The sequence below is a fragment of the Patagioenas fasciata genome, chromosome 18 (genome assembly GCF_037038585.1).
Source record: "Patagioenas fasciata isolate bPatFas1 chromosome 18, bPatFas1.hap1, whole genome shotgun sequence".
Taxonomy (NCBI): Eukaryota; Metazoa; Chordata; class Aves; order Columbiformes; family Columbidae; genus Patagioenas; species Patagioenas fasciata.
Window position 1 is genome coordinate 7,321,996 of NC_092537.1, and position 15,748 is coordinate 7,337,743.

Below are 15,748 nucleotides of genomic sequence, written 5' to 3' on the forward strand. Positions count from 1 at the left end.
TGTTACTGATGTGTAATGGTAGCTCCATAGGAAACAAGGAAAACTAAACTTTGTAGAGAATCTCATCAGTATTTTAAGTGGAATTAAGACAGTGTGTGACACAGTCAGTCTTTTTTTAGAAATAAAAAAAGCTTTGAGTTTTTCTAGTTTGTATCATTTTTTTGTAGGAACCAGCAGAGGTTTTTACATAAGATTAGGAAATGTGTTTCAGCCTACAAATCAGGTATGATTTACAACAGACTTACAACCTCTGACTCATTCCAGTATTTATAGCTTGTGCTTGGATATCTGCCTCTGCCATCTTGTTAGTTAAGTGCTGTGTTTGTACTGAACTGCTGAATGTTGTCGTGACAAAATGTGCCATAAATCATCATTGCAGAAGGAGGAGGAGCAGTGTAATAAGTTTTTCAATTAGATCCTAATATGCCATCGTTTGATAACCTAATGATAACCTATTGCTATATGTTAAGGCTTTATAACACAATAATGTTTTCTTTTTGTTGAACGTTATTATGGTGTTGTTTTGCTATTATAAGTATCTTTCAACAAACGTGGATTTGTTCTTCTTATAACTGAGTGAGGTACCGCTTCTCTGATAGGGAAGTAATTAAGATTTTACAATCTGAAAAGAATAGAGTATGAGGATAATTTGTAGGGTCCCTGCCATAATACTGGGTGAAAAGCAGTAGAAAATACAAGAAGAAGAAAAAAAATGAGCAGACAAGAAAAAATACGCATATTCAAAGAGACAAAGCAAGAAGAATGAGCTGGGAGGCTTGGAGTTAACTAGTACAGAAAAAAATTTGATTTCCTGCGTGTCGTTTCAGGTGGGACGGCTGTGACAAGCCATCTTCAGTTTCTGGTGGCAGATAACAGCAGTTTGGCTTTTCTCATCTAGACCTAATTGTCAGGGTGCCCCTTGGTAATGCCTCTCAGATAAATCCCCGACTTCCTTTCTGGAAACCAATACAGTCGTTGATAACTGTATATTCTAGAATATGAATTTTAACAGAGCCACACAATGATAATAGTGGCAGTTATGATCAAACAGCATGCTGTTTTATGGTTATTTATCTGCCCACAGTGTGTACTTTCGTGTGTGGCAGTAGACTACTTTTTTGGTAATGGGCATTGCCTAATGCAGAATATTTAAGCATGTAGACTGCGAAATGGTCAACCTGCTATACTTTCATAACAGTTCAGACAATAGCATATATTCTGTTATGCTGTCAGTCAGCTTATCAAATAACTATTTTTCAATTATAAACAGAATGTCATCTGATGCTTGTCCGTCAGAGCGTATGTGCCCCAGTGCTAGCGAGCAGATGTGTTTTTCCATTTCAGTGTACCGCCACAATGGTTTGTATCTGCTGAGAACAGAGCAGACAGGGAACACCCACCCTGCATCTCTTGGCTTTCTTACCCACCCAGCACAGTCTGACGTTTGTTTTCTTGGCAGTGGCTTTGTGGCACAGCTCATCGGTTTTATCATATTGGTCCTCCTTTACTTTCTGAACTAAAGACTGTCATTTGGTTTTGAGCTTCTTTCAAAGAAACATGTACCTGAGGCAGTTTCTTCTCTGCCTTGAGGACTGTCTCACTTAGATCATTCTTTTATGGGAGGCTGTTGTCTGCTCTGGTGCCTTCTCCATGAGAACTTACTGACTGCTTTCCATTATTAGATTATAATCTTCCTACCTGGAGGAGGCGTGTATCACACATAAATGTAATGGGGAATGACCTATTAGAGAGCAGCGTAGGGGAAAGGGACCTGGGAGTCCTGGTGGACAGCAGGATGACCATGAGCCAGCACTGGGCCCTTGTGGCCAGGAAGGCCAATGGTACCTGGGGTGGATTAGAAGCGGGGTGGTCAGTAGGTTAGAGAGGTTCTCCTGCTCCTCTACTCTGCCCTGGTGAGACCACATCTGGAATATTGTGTCCAGTTCTGGGCCCCTCAGTTCCAGAAGGACAGGGAACTGCTGGAGAGAGTCCAGTGCAGGGCAACAAAGATGCTGAAGGGAGTGGAGCATCTCCCGTGTGAGGAAAGGCTGAGGGAGCTGGGGCTCTTGAGCTTGGAGAAGAGGAGACTGAGGGGTGACCTCATTAATGTTTACAGATATCTAAAGGGTGAGTGTCAGGAGGATGGAGCCAGGCTCTTCTCAGTGACAACCAGTGATAGGACAAGGGGTAATGGGTTCAAACTGGAACACAAGAGGTTCCACTTAAATTTGAGAAGAAACTTCTTCTCAGTGAGGGTGGCAGAGCCTGGCCCAGGCTGCCCAGGGAGGTTGTGGAGTCTCCTTCTCTGCAGACATTCAAACCCGCCTGGACACCTTCCTGTGTAACCTCAGCTGGGTGTTCCTGCTCCGGCAGGGGGATTGGACTGGATGAGCTTTTGAGGTCCCTTCCAATCCCTGACATTCTGCTATTCTGTGATCTATAAGACCTGCAAACCGTAAGCTTGAAAAGATGTTCACTAGGGAATGTTTTAGCTCAATTTGGTACTGACTGTTTTGAGATATATGCCAGTTTTCTAATATTTCTTGATCCCTTCCTTTGGAAGTATGAAACCAGCTTTGAACTGTAACGTTAGTACACGAGGTTGGGGTAGTTACTCTACAAATACTGTAGAGGGTTATCTTCGGAAAATGAAGGAAATGAAAATGTGTTTTGATTCTTCTGTGCTGTGTGTGAAGCGTTTGGCCTGAGGGACCTTGTGTTCTCCTACTGAGTCTCTGGTGTTGACATTCCTCTGCTCTGAGAACCTCGTCTGCCTCCTGACTTCCCTGTGTTTTGCTAGATTATTTTAATGCTTTTCCTGAGTTGTTAAAGGTGGTAGCCCATACTTTACAAATCCCATGGGACTACTTCAAAACCAGCTCGCACTCTGGTAAATGCTCTGGAGCATTCTGGTCAGATTTGCATTGTGCACCTGACCATTCAGGTTATTCCTGAACTGGTTTAGGTGTTGTAGTGTGTATGAGCACCTGAAGGAGTGGTTACTCGTGAGGCTGATGGCAGGTTCAGGATCACCGTGAGAAGAGGTGATTCTCTTTTCAAGCCTCCTGCCCCAGCTTTGTGGCAGGGCAGCAGAGACTCATCCCGAGCCGTCTCGTGGGACCTGCGGTTCATAGCATCGAGTGCTTTGGACACTCCTCAGCTGCCCTGAGCCTGTCAGCAACTGTTATTGCCATTGCCCTGGAAAACAGCTGAATTTGGAGTATGATTCAAGCTCTTGATTGCCTCTTCCCATGTTAGCAGAAGTAATTTTCCTCTGTCTTATCACAGAGCATCCTGAACATCCGCCCTCTTGTTTTTGGGATGCCCTTGACATTTCTGGCATAACTTCTGATTTGGCTGCTTCTTTTTTTGTCGTTTCCTCAGCAGTTTTTCACCTTTCCAAGGCCAGAGAGGCTCTCGTGAACTTTGGGTTTGAAGCACACGAGTTACTGAGCTCCAGAACTGACAAGTCCTCAACTCCATTAAAAATTCAAATGCCACACTGAAGTCTTATAATCGTAGGACTAAATATATCCCTTTAGATGAGCAAGGGGGGATTGTCTTATCCATCTCCCCACTGTCAGACAGGCCAAACAGATGTTCTTGAAAGACGTTTTGATTATTGCTGGAAAGTATGAATAGTCTTTGCACTCGGCCTGAGCAGTCTTCAGTCTTTCATATAACTTATGCCTGTTATTTTTTGGCTGATTTGCCCAGTGTGTGGAGAACAGGTCTTTCTCCTCCTCTGCAGGGACCTTTTTGTGTATCCTCTTTTTTACTTTACAGCCCATACAGTTTTTCATTGTGTTAGTGTTTTCAGTCCATTTTCCAAACCATAATAATTTATGTTTCTCATCTTTGGAAAAGTTTCTCTAGTTTGGTCCCTGAATACTAATTTACATCTTTGAATATGAAGACTACTCCATTGTTGCTGCATTAATGCACCTTTGCTTTTCACGTTTGCTTTCATCCCTGTTTTTCAACTAAGATTCAGGATATGTTTTAAAATACTTAACTTCCCATGTTCCTTTAATGGACGTATTGACTTTTCTATGGGTGTTTAACAGAACTCAAAGTGGACCTTGTTCTTGGGCAGATGTCGTGGTCAGCACGGCCGGTGCAGATACGACAGTATCGTGTGCTCCCCCTGCTGTTAATAGCTGCTTTCTCACATGTAAACCAAGTTTCTTTTTGAAAAGTGAAGTAATAATGTGGGTTGTAACTCTGAAAGATGATTAATGTTATTTACATAGGCCCCATTTTTGCCTGAAGTATTTTGGTGAGTCTTCAATACGAGTTAAAGTCGGGGTTATCAGCACAGCGTTAATACCATCAGTTGAGAATTATAACTTGCCCTTTATTTACACTGGGAACTGAGACACCTTAGATTTTGCCTCCCAGCTGACTTTCTAATGTGCAAGAAACTACTTTAAACAAAGAAATTAATAATGCATTGATAGGCAGATCTGTAAAGCCATTAAAGAGTTCTTATTTTTGTAACCTGCCTTAAAATACTGGTATTATTTCTTTTGGATAAGTCTAAGCCCATCTGTATGAAATAAATGTGTAATGCATGTGGAGTAATTAGGTATTCCTTCCTAGTAAGGGGAAGACATGTGCCTAAAATAAACTGAGCAGAATTTTTGAATTAAAATGAAGTAATATTATTAAGTTATTATTAGTAATCTTTATTAAAACATCTTTAATTTCTTTTAACATTCATGTAATAGAATCTGATTTACTGGGAGTGGCATTTAATTAATTTAATTCAATTTAGAGAGTTAACTCTATTACATATTAGTACAGAAAATTACCTCTGAACAGTCATTTCTCACTGGTGACATGCAATAAGTTAATTTAGCTCGGAGTTCGTTTGGGTGCATTGTGAGTTCTGGGTGAAAGTTGCTATGGTGACAGCCTGATCAACCAGAGCTGTCATCTAAACCAACAGATATACCAGCGACACCGCTGCTGCCAGCCTGTAAACATGGCCAGATGGATCCGTGCTGCTCCCTGCTTTTTTCTCATCCTGCTCTTCTTTGTGAACTCGGTCGCTCCAGTCGGCAGCGCTGCCAAGGTTGCGCTGGAAGGAGCAGGGAAAAGCTTCCTAAAAGGAATGCTCGGTCATTAATAGACCTACTGCGGCCATACCCTCTCACAAAAGAGGTTTTCTGTCAGACTGTGTTCAACAAATTGAACTGAGGGTTGTTGTGGTTTTGTTTTTTTGCTTTGTCTTAGCTGCAGTGAAATGTTTGCAGAATCCCAGTCACATTGTAGTTTACTCTTATTCTGGACATTTTCCCAAAGAATCTGAAAAGGGGGTCTGAAAACTGCTGGAACTGTTTTCTTCGTGTTTCTGAAAAATTTCAGTCCCGTTTTCCATATGTGGCATTAATGCACGGTGGCACTGTAGACATAAAATTCCGTTCAGCTTAAGCTGAATTAATGAAGTGTTTGCTTCAGGTTCTCCAGGCTTCTCTATCAGGTAGATTAACTCTTAGTTCAAAACTTGCAGTCAGGAGAATGTCTTTGGGAAATTCATTCAGAGAAACACTATCTGCATACCAAACGTCACGTTAAGATTAAAGAGAAACTATCAAAAGAACTGAAATATTAAGTATTTTTTCTTTCCCTTACAGATCAGTCTGCAGACTTAAGCAGTAGTCTCTTTGGTGTTTCTCTAGAGCATGACTCTAACTGGGTTTATCTGAGTAAGGGATCATTCTAATTTCTGATCTTCAATTTTTTCTCAGCTGCTCATTTTTGAAGGCAAGAGAATAACATTTCCATAGGACTGCTTGTCTTTCCAATACTAGGAACTACATCCAAAATAGGATGTAGAACTCCAAATGTTTCTCTAGATGTAAAATCTGTCAAATTTTCTAGGTACAGCAGCGATGTCCCTATGGTTTTTACATGTTTTTAAGAACCTACTTGCTCAAAGCATTGATTCTCAAAATAATTTTGTTAAATATAAATTAACACATTTTGAATTAGTCCAATAAGGATTCAGGCTTCAAAATCTAAGGCAAAAATATTTGAGGTTTAGCTTTCATTGAGCTGACGACGTAGCCAGTTTCTCCAGGTGATGCTACCTGAGACTTGGACTAGATCTGCACTGCTGGGAGGAGGGGAAGCTGCTCCATGCTGGACTCTACTACTTTGTGTATTTGTGCTGCCTGATTTAAGATGATCGCTCAGATACCTCTATGCGATCTTTAGGACTGCAGTATAAACATTCTCTTAAGCTGCCTTTTGAGATAGAATATGAGCTGGAAGGGTTATGCCAAAATTACAGAGGCCTTTTACTGGTTGCCCACAAAATTGTTACTGTTTTATTATTGCACATTAAATATTCATTTGGTACCATAAATGTACATGACAGTAGAGCCAAGGCTTTGTGTATACACAGGGCTCTAGTCAGTTTGACATATGTGTAGTCCCATGATTTCAGCAGCACAGCCAGTGTCAGTAAAAATTATACTTAATATCTCTCCAGCAGGCTTGTAATCTGCAAGCGGTTGACACTGTGCTTCCATAGAAATGTCTAAAAGGAGTTTAGTTGCAGCACAGCCTGCTCCCCCTGCATCTACCCCAAAACATATATAAAATAATTGGAGAAGCTGTATTTCTGGTCTCCAGAATATAAATATGTGTTCTGGGATGCCCTGAGCTCCAGGAGCACCCACCTTGCGTGTACAGACCATGGGTGCAGCATGGACGTTCCAGGTGTGATGTGATCTGTGCACACCTACCGCACCTGAACAGATTTCTGCAGAGGCAATCCAGGATAGAAATGAATACATGAGGTGTCACTTTACAGTTCCCAACCGTTTATATATGTGAAACTGAAAGTATTTATGCTGTGATTCACTCTCTTCAAGCCCCAACCGAAGAGCTGATTCTAACAGCAGTTGTTTGACACAATATAGGCATTAATCACTTCCTAATGCACAGGTTTCTTTATAATGGGATTTTTACCTCTGCTTACTTAAATTAAAAACCACACGTTCATCTGCAGAATAGCGATCCATCAGATTGTTCTGCTTTCTAAATTGTTTTAAACAAGTCTCAAGGCTTGTTCGTGTGAACTGTAACCTGTAGATGTGTTGCTGTGCAAGGCGCAAACAAAATTTAAGGCTCTTGTATACAGTAAACCGATCAACACGGAGATTATCCTAATTGTCAATTCCTTATGAACATACTAATTACTGTGAATTTAAATATCTATCTGTTTGTGCTAATGGTTTAACAATGGGTGGATTTCTACTCTAAAGAATATTTACCGTTCAGTCTGTGCCTGGAAGTGGCTTGTTGAATGAATTAAGAAAAACTAAGTTTGCTAGTGTGATGACTTAGCACCATTTGTAAATTTGTTTTTAAAAAAATGCTTTTATATATGAAAGCTTTATGTGAAACATTGCCTAATGAGATTAAATGCACACAGTCATCTTAAAATTAGAGGATTCAGTTCCTGGTTCTGCCCAGACTTCTTACGTGACTCTGTATGAAATTATTTAATCTGTTATTATATGCTTGGATTTTCCACTAGTGCTTGTGCTGATGATAGTATTAGCATTGTGTAATTCAGCTGTAAACTGTTCCCTGCTTTCTCCAGCTCTCGTATTCTGTAGTTACTGATGGGGTTGCGTTGTCTGGTGCAACACTTAGGAAGGGTTTGGAAGGTGAGAGCAGAGGTGGAAGAGGGAACTTTACAACACATGCCTGTGAGTCGTTCCTGATACGTGAAATGGTTTAATCCATTACTGTGTTACCGAACAGTTGTGATTGTGTGTTTGTGAGACACTCATATCCAGTTCGTGGGTTGGAACTTGATTTGTGTTTGCCTAGTGGGTCTTATTAAAATGAGTTAGTGGAGTTTCAATGTTTCTGAATACTCTGGGAGGGAAAACAAGATGTGAATTCTCTAGCTGTGAAGAGGGCTTTCTAGGAAAATCTTACATCCGAAATCTGAATAAACTGTGACTGTTTGTAAGCACTGGCTGAGCAATCTCTCTGTTCATTCAGAGCTGCCCTCTCCTGTCATCGGAGAGTAGTAGTTTATTCATCTCAGCAATGACTTATCTGCCTTTTGTCCTTTGCAGACAGTTCTTAATGCTGTTGTTTATTTTATTAACACAAGTGATTACAAACTTCTAAGCTTAGTTATTTTCCTTTTTTAATAGGCAAGTTGGTTTTCTGGTGTCAGTGGGTCCTGCTCTGGAGGTGGGAATTGAGTTTGCTTCAGGAGCCTGAAATCAAAGTTAAATGTATGATGACATGTTAAACTAAATATGCCTGTGCTGAAATGTCAGAGGCTTCAGGACAAACATAGTCTAGAGACCAGCTTCTAGCAAGATGTCTTTATTTATTTGTCATTGCTTTACAATGGGTGCATATTTGGACAAGTCTAGGTGTAGAGAGATGTATGTAATTAGTAGTGGTATTTGAATTACATGAATTAATAAATGCAGCTTCACATCGCCTGTAAATTGCTTGAAAGAAAACAGACAACTTGTTAAGTCTTGAAAGTTACCATCTGTTAGAGGTTCAGGTCCTCAAGGAATGCAGCTATGATAATTTAACTATTCCACTACCGAAAGCCTTGATTTGTGGTTTGGTCTTTTAAGTTGAAGGCCTGATGTATAAGGTCCAATTTCTGTTCATCAGTTATGCCATGGTAAACCACGTGTGTGCACTCAGGGCCTTCAATAAACATGAGTTTGACTTGCAGTCAAAGAGCATCATATTTGCTTTGGATTATCAATCTATTGTTGATGACAGCCTATCAACCTAATTAGCTCTACCATTTTTAATGACACAGCTAATTAATTGTGAATTTAAAATTAAAATTATAATCAGTGCTAACATGGAGGAAAGCAATGAGGAAAATATTAGATGCTCTTAAAAGTGTAAGTATTCTTCACAAGACTGCTGCATGTAAAACCAGCCTGAGTAATGTAAGATGGGATGGAAGAAAGCTTTCAAAAATACATATTGAATCACACAAACCAGGTTTTGTCTCTTTCTCTGAAAAGAAGTGTTTGGCACCCTCCCAGCTGGCAGATCTGAAAGAGAAAAATGTAGATGCTGTTCGAGAAAGGGAAACAAAACTCAGTGTCTGAGCTCTGAGGTATGCAAGGATCTATATTTTTATTAGGAGCTTCTGAAGTTAAATTAATGATAAAACCCTATATTCACGAGAGTTGGGCTCGGACTGTTTGGTGCACAGAAGTTGTGCAGCGAGGTGGGCTTACAAACAGAATGCAAACCCCTTTTGAGCGAGGCATAAAATGTCACTCAGTACTGATAGAATTTCAAGTTAACGTTAATCAAGAAGAAAACGGAGAGGGTCTGGACAAGCAGGGTTGATGAAGAAAGACCATGCCTTAAGCTTATTTAAAAAGCTGTAGAAGAAGGAGTGCTGCGACTGTCAACCTGAGAGAAAAATGATTTCTTTGGCATGGCTGAGGGAGGTGGAAGAACCGAGTAAGATGGATTTAGAGCTCTGTGTTACATGTAGGATTGCAGAAAATGATGATAGAAAGGTTCTTGTGAGGTCATCTCTTCCATCCTCTTGCCCTGAGACAAGATCACCAAACCTGTATCATGTCTGCAGATAATCCTTAGTCATCCTGATCGTTAGAAATGTAAATCATAATCTCCCTGGCTGTCATTTAAACCCAGCAAGTCTTGACTTTATTGTGTGACAGAGAAAATTATTTCTGCCCCTTCCTTTGCATTTTTTTCCCTTTTTTTTTTTCTTTGTGTGCCCAATGTCTTGTAGACTGAATTACTTCTTTGCCTTGTGTCTGCTGTGGTAGTTTATGTTCCCAGATTTCTGTTTCCTTTGGACTCTTCCCAGGTGGTCCATCTCTTTCCTGAGGAGAGATGGTCAGCCGTGGGGACAGGCAGTGCTCTGGTGAGGGCTTTAAGAAGCCACACTGAAGTAGAAGGGTCACTTTGAGCCTCATAGCTGGTTATTTATTCCATTACAACACTTGACACTTGGCAGATATTTATACTTCTCTTTGGTTTGTGATTGCTAAAACATTGCATTTTTTTCTGCAGAACTGATATGGAGTAAGTTGATGACTGATGCCTTTAATTCTTCCTGCCTAATAACGTTGCCTTTCCTTATTGAATTGCAGTTGCTTTTTTCACACCATTTCTTCAGTTTATCATCGCTGAGTTCTGATCCTATCGCGCAGCAATCTGATCACCCCCATCTTCTTTCTCCCTAGCTTGGTGTCATTTGCAGATTTAATAAGGATATTCTCTAGTCCATCATCCAGTTGTTAATGAAAATATTGAACAGCGTAGGCTCGGATCAAGTCCCCGTGGAATCTATTCTGAAACATACTTCTGTTTTGACAGCAAACCATTGATTCTCTCAGAGAATATTTCAACCAATTTTACATTTAGCTCGCATTTTCCCAATTTGCTCATGACAATATCAAGTAAGAATTTCATGTCAGAAACCATTATGAAGTTAAGATGCATGGAGAGCACTTTGGATAGTGGGACACTGAAGGAAAATGTGAGAAAATAGGGTAGAATTTATTTGAACTGATGCAGGTGACTGTGTCTGAAATGCAACCAAATGAAATACACTTGCCAGCTTCCTTTAGTATTTATTGTTCTAGCAGATCCAGGAATGAAGATTAAAATCAAACCTTTAATTTCTAAGAGGTAATATGAAAGTCTCACTCTTGGGAAGAGGATTTCTAACTGGCTTGTCACTGTGGGCCCTATAACTTACTGAAACCTGTCCAGGTCTCTGAATGGCAGCACAGCCTTCTCCCAGCTTGGTGTCATCAGCAAACTTGCTGATAGTACACTCTATTCCCTCGTCCAAATAATTGATGAATATATTGAATAATACAGGCCACAGTACTGACCCCTGAGGCACTGCACTAGATCCAGACCTCCAACTGGACTCCACCCCGTTGACCACGACTCTCTGGCTTCTTCCCTTCAGCCAGTTCGCAGTCCACCTCACTACCCGGTCATCCAGACCGTACTCCCTCAGTTTAGCTGTGAGGATGCTGTGGGAGACTGTCAAATGCCTTACTCAAGTCAAGGTAGATCACGTCCACCGCCCTGCCATCCATCCATCTTGTTACGTCTTCATCAAAGTCAATGAGGTTGGTCAAGCATGACTTCCCCTTGGTGAAGCCATGTTGACTGTCCCTAATGACCCTCTGATCCCTGATATGCCTTGAGATGGCACCAAGGAGAAGTCATTGTATCAGTTTCCCAGGGATGGAGGTGAGGCTGACTGGTCTATAGTTACCCGGGTCCTCTTTCTTGCCCTTTCTGAAGACTGGAGTGACATTTGCTTTCCTCCAGTCCTCAGGCACCTCTCCCATTTCCCAACACTTGGCAAAGATGATGGAGAGCAGTCCAGCAATGACCTCAGCCAGCTACTTCAGCACCCACGGGTGCGTCCCATCCGGACCCATGAATTTATGGATGTCCAGATTGCCTAACTGCTCCCTAACCCAGTCCTCATCAACCAAGGCATTTCCTGAATAAAATGTCTGTCTTTCACAGAATCAATGTTTAAAAACTGTCTTTTTACAACAACAGGAGAAAGGCCTTTTCAAATATGATTTGGGTGTAAGCCGGGGCAGTTCTAGATAGGTGGGTGTGTTATCAGAGCTTTGATGACTTTTTCTTTTCTGGAGTTGCAAGCTCACTCTGTTCTAATTAATTATGCAGTGTATAACCATGCATTAAAATACAAGTTTTAATCAGTTGCAGTTTAGGTAATTTATAAGGAATAGCAGTTATTAAGAACTAAAGCTGATTTCTGGAGGCGTGAGGCTAAGACTGGCTGTATGACCACACTGCACACCATCACTCCTAACGCAGGGATATTTATCTTTGCAAGGAACTTCCTTCCTTATCTCCTACCACTAAATAAACTTCCTGGCAAAAAAAGTGGGAAAGGTGGGTTATGGTAAGAGCTTTTAGAAGTAGGATGTAGAAATACTAAGGAAGGAGGCAGGGAACATTGCAAAAGGTGAGGGAAGGAAGTGGAGAAGAGACACCTGGCAACGGAAGATATGCTGTGGTCAGTTAGGACACACAGAGGGGGGAACAAACCAGGGAAAGACTCTTTGTTCTTAGTATTAAATAGATGGTATGTTCAGGAATTAGTACAAAATCAAAGCATTTCTTAAAATAAGTGATGTTGAAGTTCTGAGGCCATAGTAATACATATGGTTTTAACCCCGAACGTGGGATTGGGTGTCAAACTGCAGCTTCTGGTTACATTTTTAAAGTCAGCATGAGTATTACTCAAAACTGATTTTGGAATATTTCTTGGCTTTAAACTCTAACTTTTTGGCAGTTTTTTTTCATGAGAGGTATGTGTGCTTGGGGAAGGGAAGATCTGGACAGAAAATTAACCACTTTTGTGCAGAAACAGTAGGAAGCAGGGTTTTATGCAGTATTTTACTGAAATACCTTTACTTTTGCCAGTAGATGTCACTGTGGATAAAAAATACCAGCTCCTAGTAGACAAAGGAGGTAATTTGCTAAATGAAAATTCATCCTTTGAAAGTAGATTTGGGGGGGCAGGATTTTTTTCCTAAAGAAAAACCTTTTTCAGCATATGAAAATGGATTTCGTACTTATCAGGACATCTATTTTTGCCCACTACGATCCTACCTTTTTTATTATCTTCGCCCGACTTGGGTAAGTTCGTGTCTTTCCGTGTGACTTCAGAGGGGTCTCTGTGTATGAGCGTGCTCCTGTTCAGCTTTATTTTGAAAGCGTTTCGTGTTTGGAGGTTGCTTTAATAAGCAGCAGTTGTCAGTGTGGATGTGCAGGGAATTGGACATGGAGGAAGTGGCTTCATTAAGGTTGATTTGGAGGGGGGAGCAAGATGAGGAAAAAAATTGTCCATATGATTGGCTGGGAGAATAGCTCTGAATTATGGGATCCATCTGTTTCCTGTAATGAATTCATAAACCCATCAAACAATGACCCGAACGAATTGCTGAAGGAAAAAAATAATACTCTGGCATGATATGTTGAACGCAGTGAGGCATTGGCGTTGTATAATCAAAAATTCTTCTCACATCCAGCACTTTGTAATGGAGCTGCTGTGTTTAATAGAAGCTGTAAATAAATCCTGTCACAGTAGCAGCCAAGAATGCATTTCTGGGTTTAACTGTTTCTCTTCTGGAATGTCTGGTCCTTGAAGGCTTTAGAAGTGCAAGTTTTATAGAGCTGAAGTGGGGGATTCTGAAATATAGAGAAATGTTAATGAGGTGAATGAAAGGAAAAAGCTGCCATAAATCAGTATTATGTGGCTTAACCAGTTTCTTTCATTTATGCATGTTCCTTCCTTATGTCATAGAAATGTACTTAAAAGCTATTGTTGTAATTGAAATGTGTTAGACTGATCCTATTCATTATATTAATAAAATCCACCTACAATTGCTCCTAACACTTTTTTATGCAGTTGGGATTCCCGAGATTGTAATCATCAAAAAGCATATGGAGTAATTATTGGATTTGTTTGGGTAAAATTGGATTAAGAAGTTTAGATACCATTAAGTACTGATAATTATTACAAGCAAGCTCATTGTTTAGTGTATGTACAGCTCTCAGAATGTAGAATAAGCAGATACCCATCACAAACATCTTAAGAGCAAGCAATCTCAAGACTCTTATTTTACGCCTTTAATTGTATTTCTGCAAAAGGCTTTCTACTTAAATGTTTGTGCTTAGCTCTTTGATCGTCCGCTAGTTATGAAAATCACTTTGTATTAAATCTTTTCCCCCCCACATTTTAAAGAATATTTTTAGCATTAAAACAAATTTAGCCGTAAAGGCTACATTTAAATTCCTGGATTTCCAGCAGCTGCCCACACAGCATTAGCCGTGACAGCGGATTACTTTCAGGTGAAAGGGTAGACAGGCTGCTCTTTCGGGGACTGCCAGGGTCTCTCTATAGATTGGCAGGTTGGCCCCTGGGGCTGATTAAATGTATAGCGCACAGAGCATCAGTGTTGCCGGCAGCCCCTGCTGACCACCGCTCTGCCAGGCTCTCTGCAAACGGTCGCTGTCTGGTTTGCTTTTAGCCTGCAGTTTGCTAAAATATTATGTCTTTGTACGTTGTGTGTTCTGCCAGGGATAGCCATTGTCTCAGAATACATCCCTTGCAGGAAGGAGAATGTTTTATATAGAATGGTTTATAAAAAAGCTATTAGAGCGAATATCGTATGACAATTAATAATTAGGAAAGCTAATATAGACACTTTGAATGGTAGGTGTTTCTTGGAGTGCATATCAAATGAAAACTGCTGCTTAAACATTGCTGAAGATTACTTTAATAAATAGGTGTTGAATGTTTCAAAGAATACACTCATATTGTCTTTGTGACATATACTCTGCAAATATTATTGCTCTATTTGAAGTCTAAATTTGAAGGCTAAATTCTAGACTGATAAGAAGCTGGAATTTGGGGATCAAGCCTATTCCTATTATGTTCCTCACATTTTGCTTTATTTCCTGTCAATGGTGTAATTAAATGGTGATTTTCCAGCTACCATGGTTTGTATACGCAGTATTCTTGCAAGAGCTTCCATTTAACTCAGAGATTTTCATATACAAAAAAACCTTACATTGGTATGCTGATTGGAGAAAAAAACATTAATAGGCAGAAATGTTTTTATTCTTAAGTACAACATATTTAAAGTCTTGATTTCTTTGTTCTTATCTTTCCTCATCTGTGATTCAGATATTTAGAGGGAAGCACTGTTTGTAACACTGAAATTCAGATTCTCTGGCCACACCTTTGTGATGAAGCTGCTTTGTTAATTGACATTAAAGCAAAAATTGTTTTGACTCTGACTTAGATTAGTGATTTTTTTAATAGGTATACATATAAGCATGCGCGTGCCTATTTGGAAGTATCAGATGTGTTATAATACTTTTTAAAAAGCAACCTGCCTTGCTCTCTCAAATATGTTTCCAATGAATTAGTATTGCTGAAGAAAATCTCAGGGCCAGACAAATATCGACTCTGTTGGCATTGCGCCAGTTAGTGGTTTTAATTCTCTTGTGTACTTACTTAATTCCATGGCAAAATAATTTCTTAGTTTAAAAAAAAAAAAAGGCAAAAGCAACTCAAAGCAGGCTCTAGTGTCTCACTTTTCCGGGTGGTTGATCCTTCCAAGCTTTTTTACCAGCTGATCAGAACAATGGGGTGGGTGAGTGTGTGATGGCCAGAGCTGAGCTGGCTGGGGAGAGCTGGTGGGTGACAGTGACACCTGCCCTGGGGTCCTCAGCACAGGACACACATGGACCTACTGGAGAGGGGCCAGAGGAGCCACAGAAATGATCCGAGGCTGGACCAGCTCTGCTGGGAGGACAGGCTGAGAGAGTTGGGGTGTTCAGGTGGAGAAGAAAAGCTCCAGGGAGACCTTATTGCAGCCTTTCCAGACTTAAAATCTGATAAGAAAGATGGGGACAGACTTTTTAGCAGGGCCTGCAGCAGTGGGACAAGGAGTGATGGTTTTAAACTAAAGGAGGGGAAATTCAGTCTAGACATGAGGAAGAAATTTTTTACGATGAGAGTGGTGAGAGCCTGTCCCAGGTTGGCCAGAGAGGTGGTGGCTGAACCATCCCTGGAGACATCCCAGACCAGGCTGGACAGGGCTCTGAGCAACCTGAGCTGGTGAAGATGTCCCTGCTCATGGCAGGGGTGGCACTGGGGGAGCGGGGAAGG

General features: G+C 40.7%; 1 protein-coding gene across 13 annotated transcripts in view; it reads left to right on the forward strand.

Moving 5' to 3' along the window:
• TNRC6C (trinucleotide repeat containing adaptor 6C) overlaps positions 1-15,748 on the forward strand; it is a 281,325-nt gene that overhangs the window by 211,766 nt on the left and 53,811 nt on the right. Inside the window, exon 1 of one of the 13 annotated variants that reach the window (XM_071816689.1) lies at positions 12,639-12,705. The exons of the other annotated variants lie outside the window; for them this stretch is intronic. The gene's annotated coding sequence lies outside the window, so the exon portion shown is untranslated. Of the gene's footprint in view, positions 1-12,638; positions 12,706-15,748 lie in introns of those variants that run through there. 13 annotated transcript variants of the gene reach the window in all.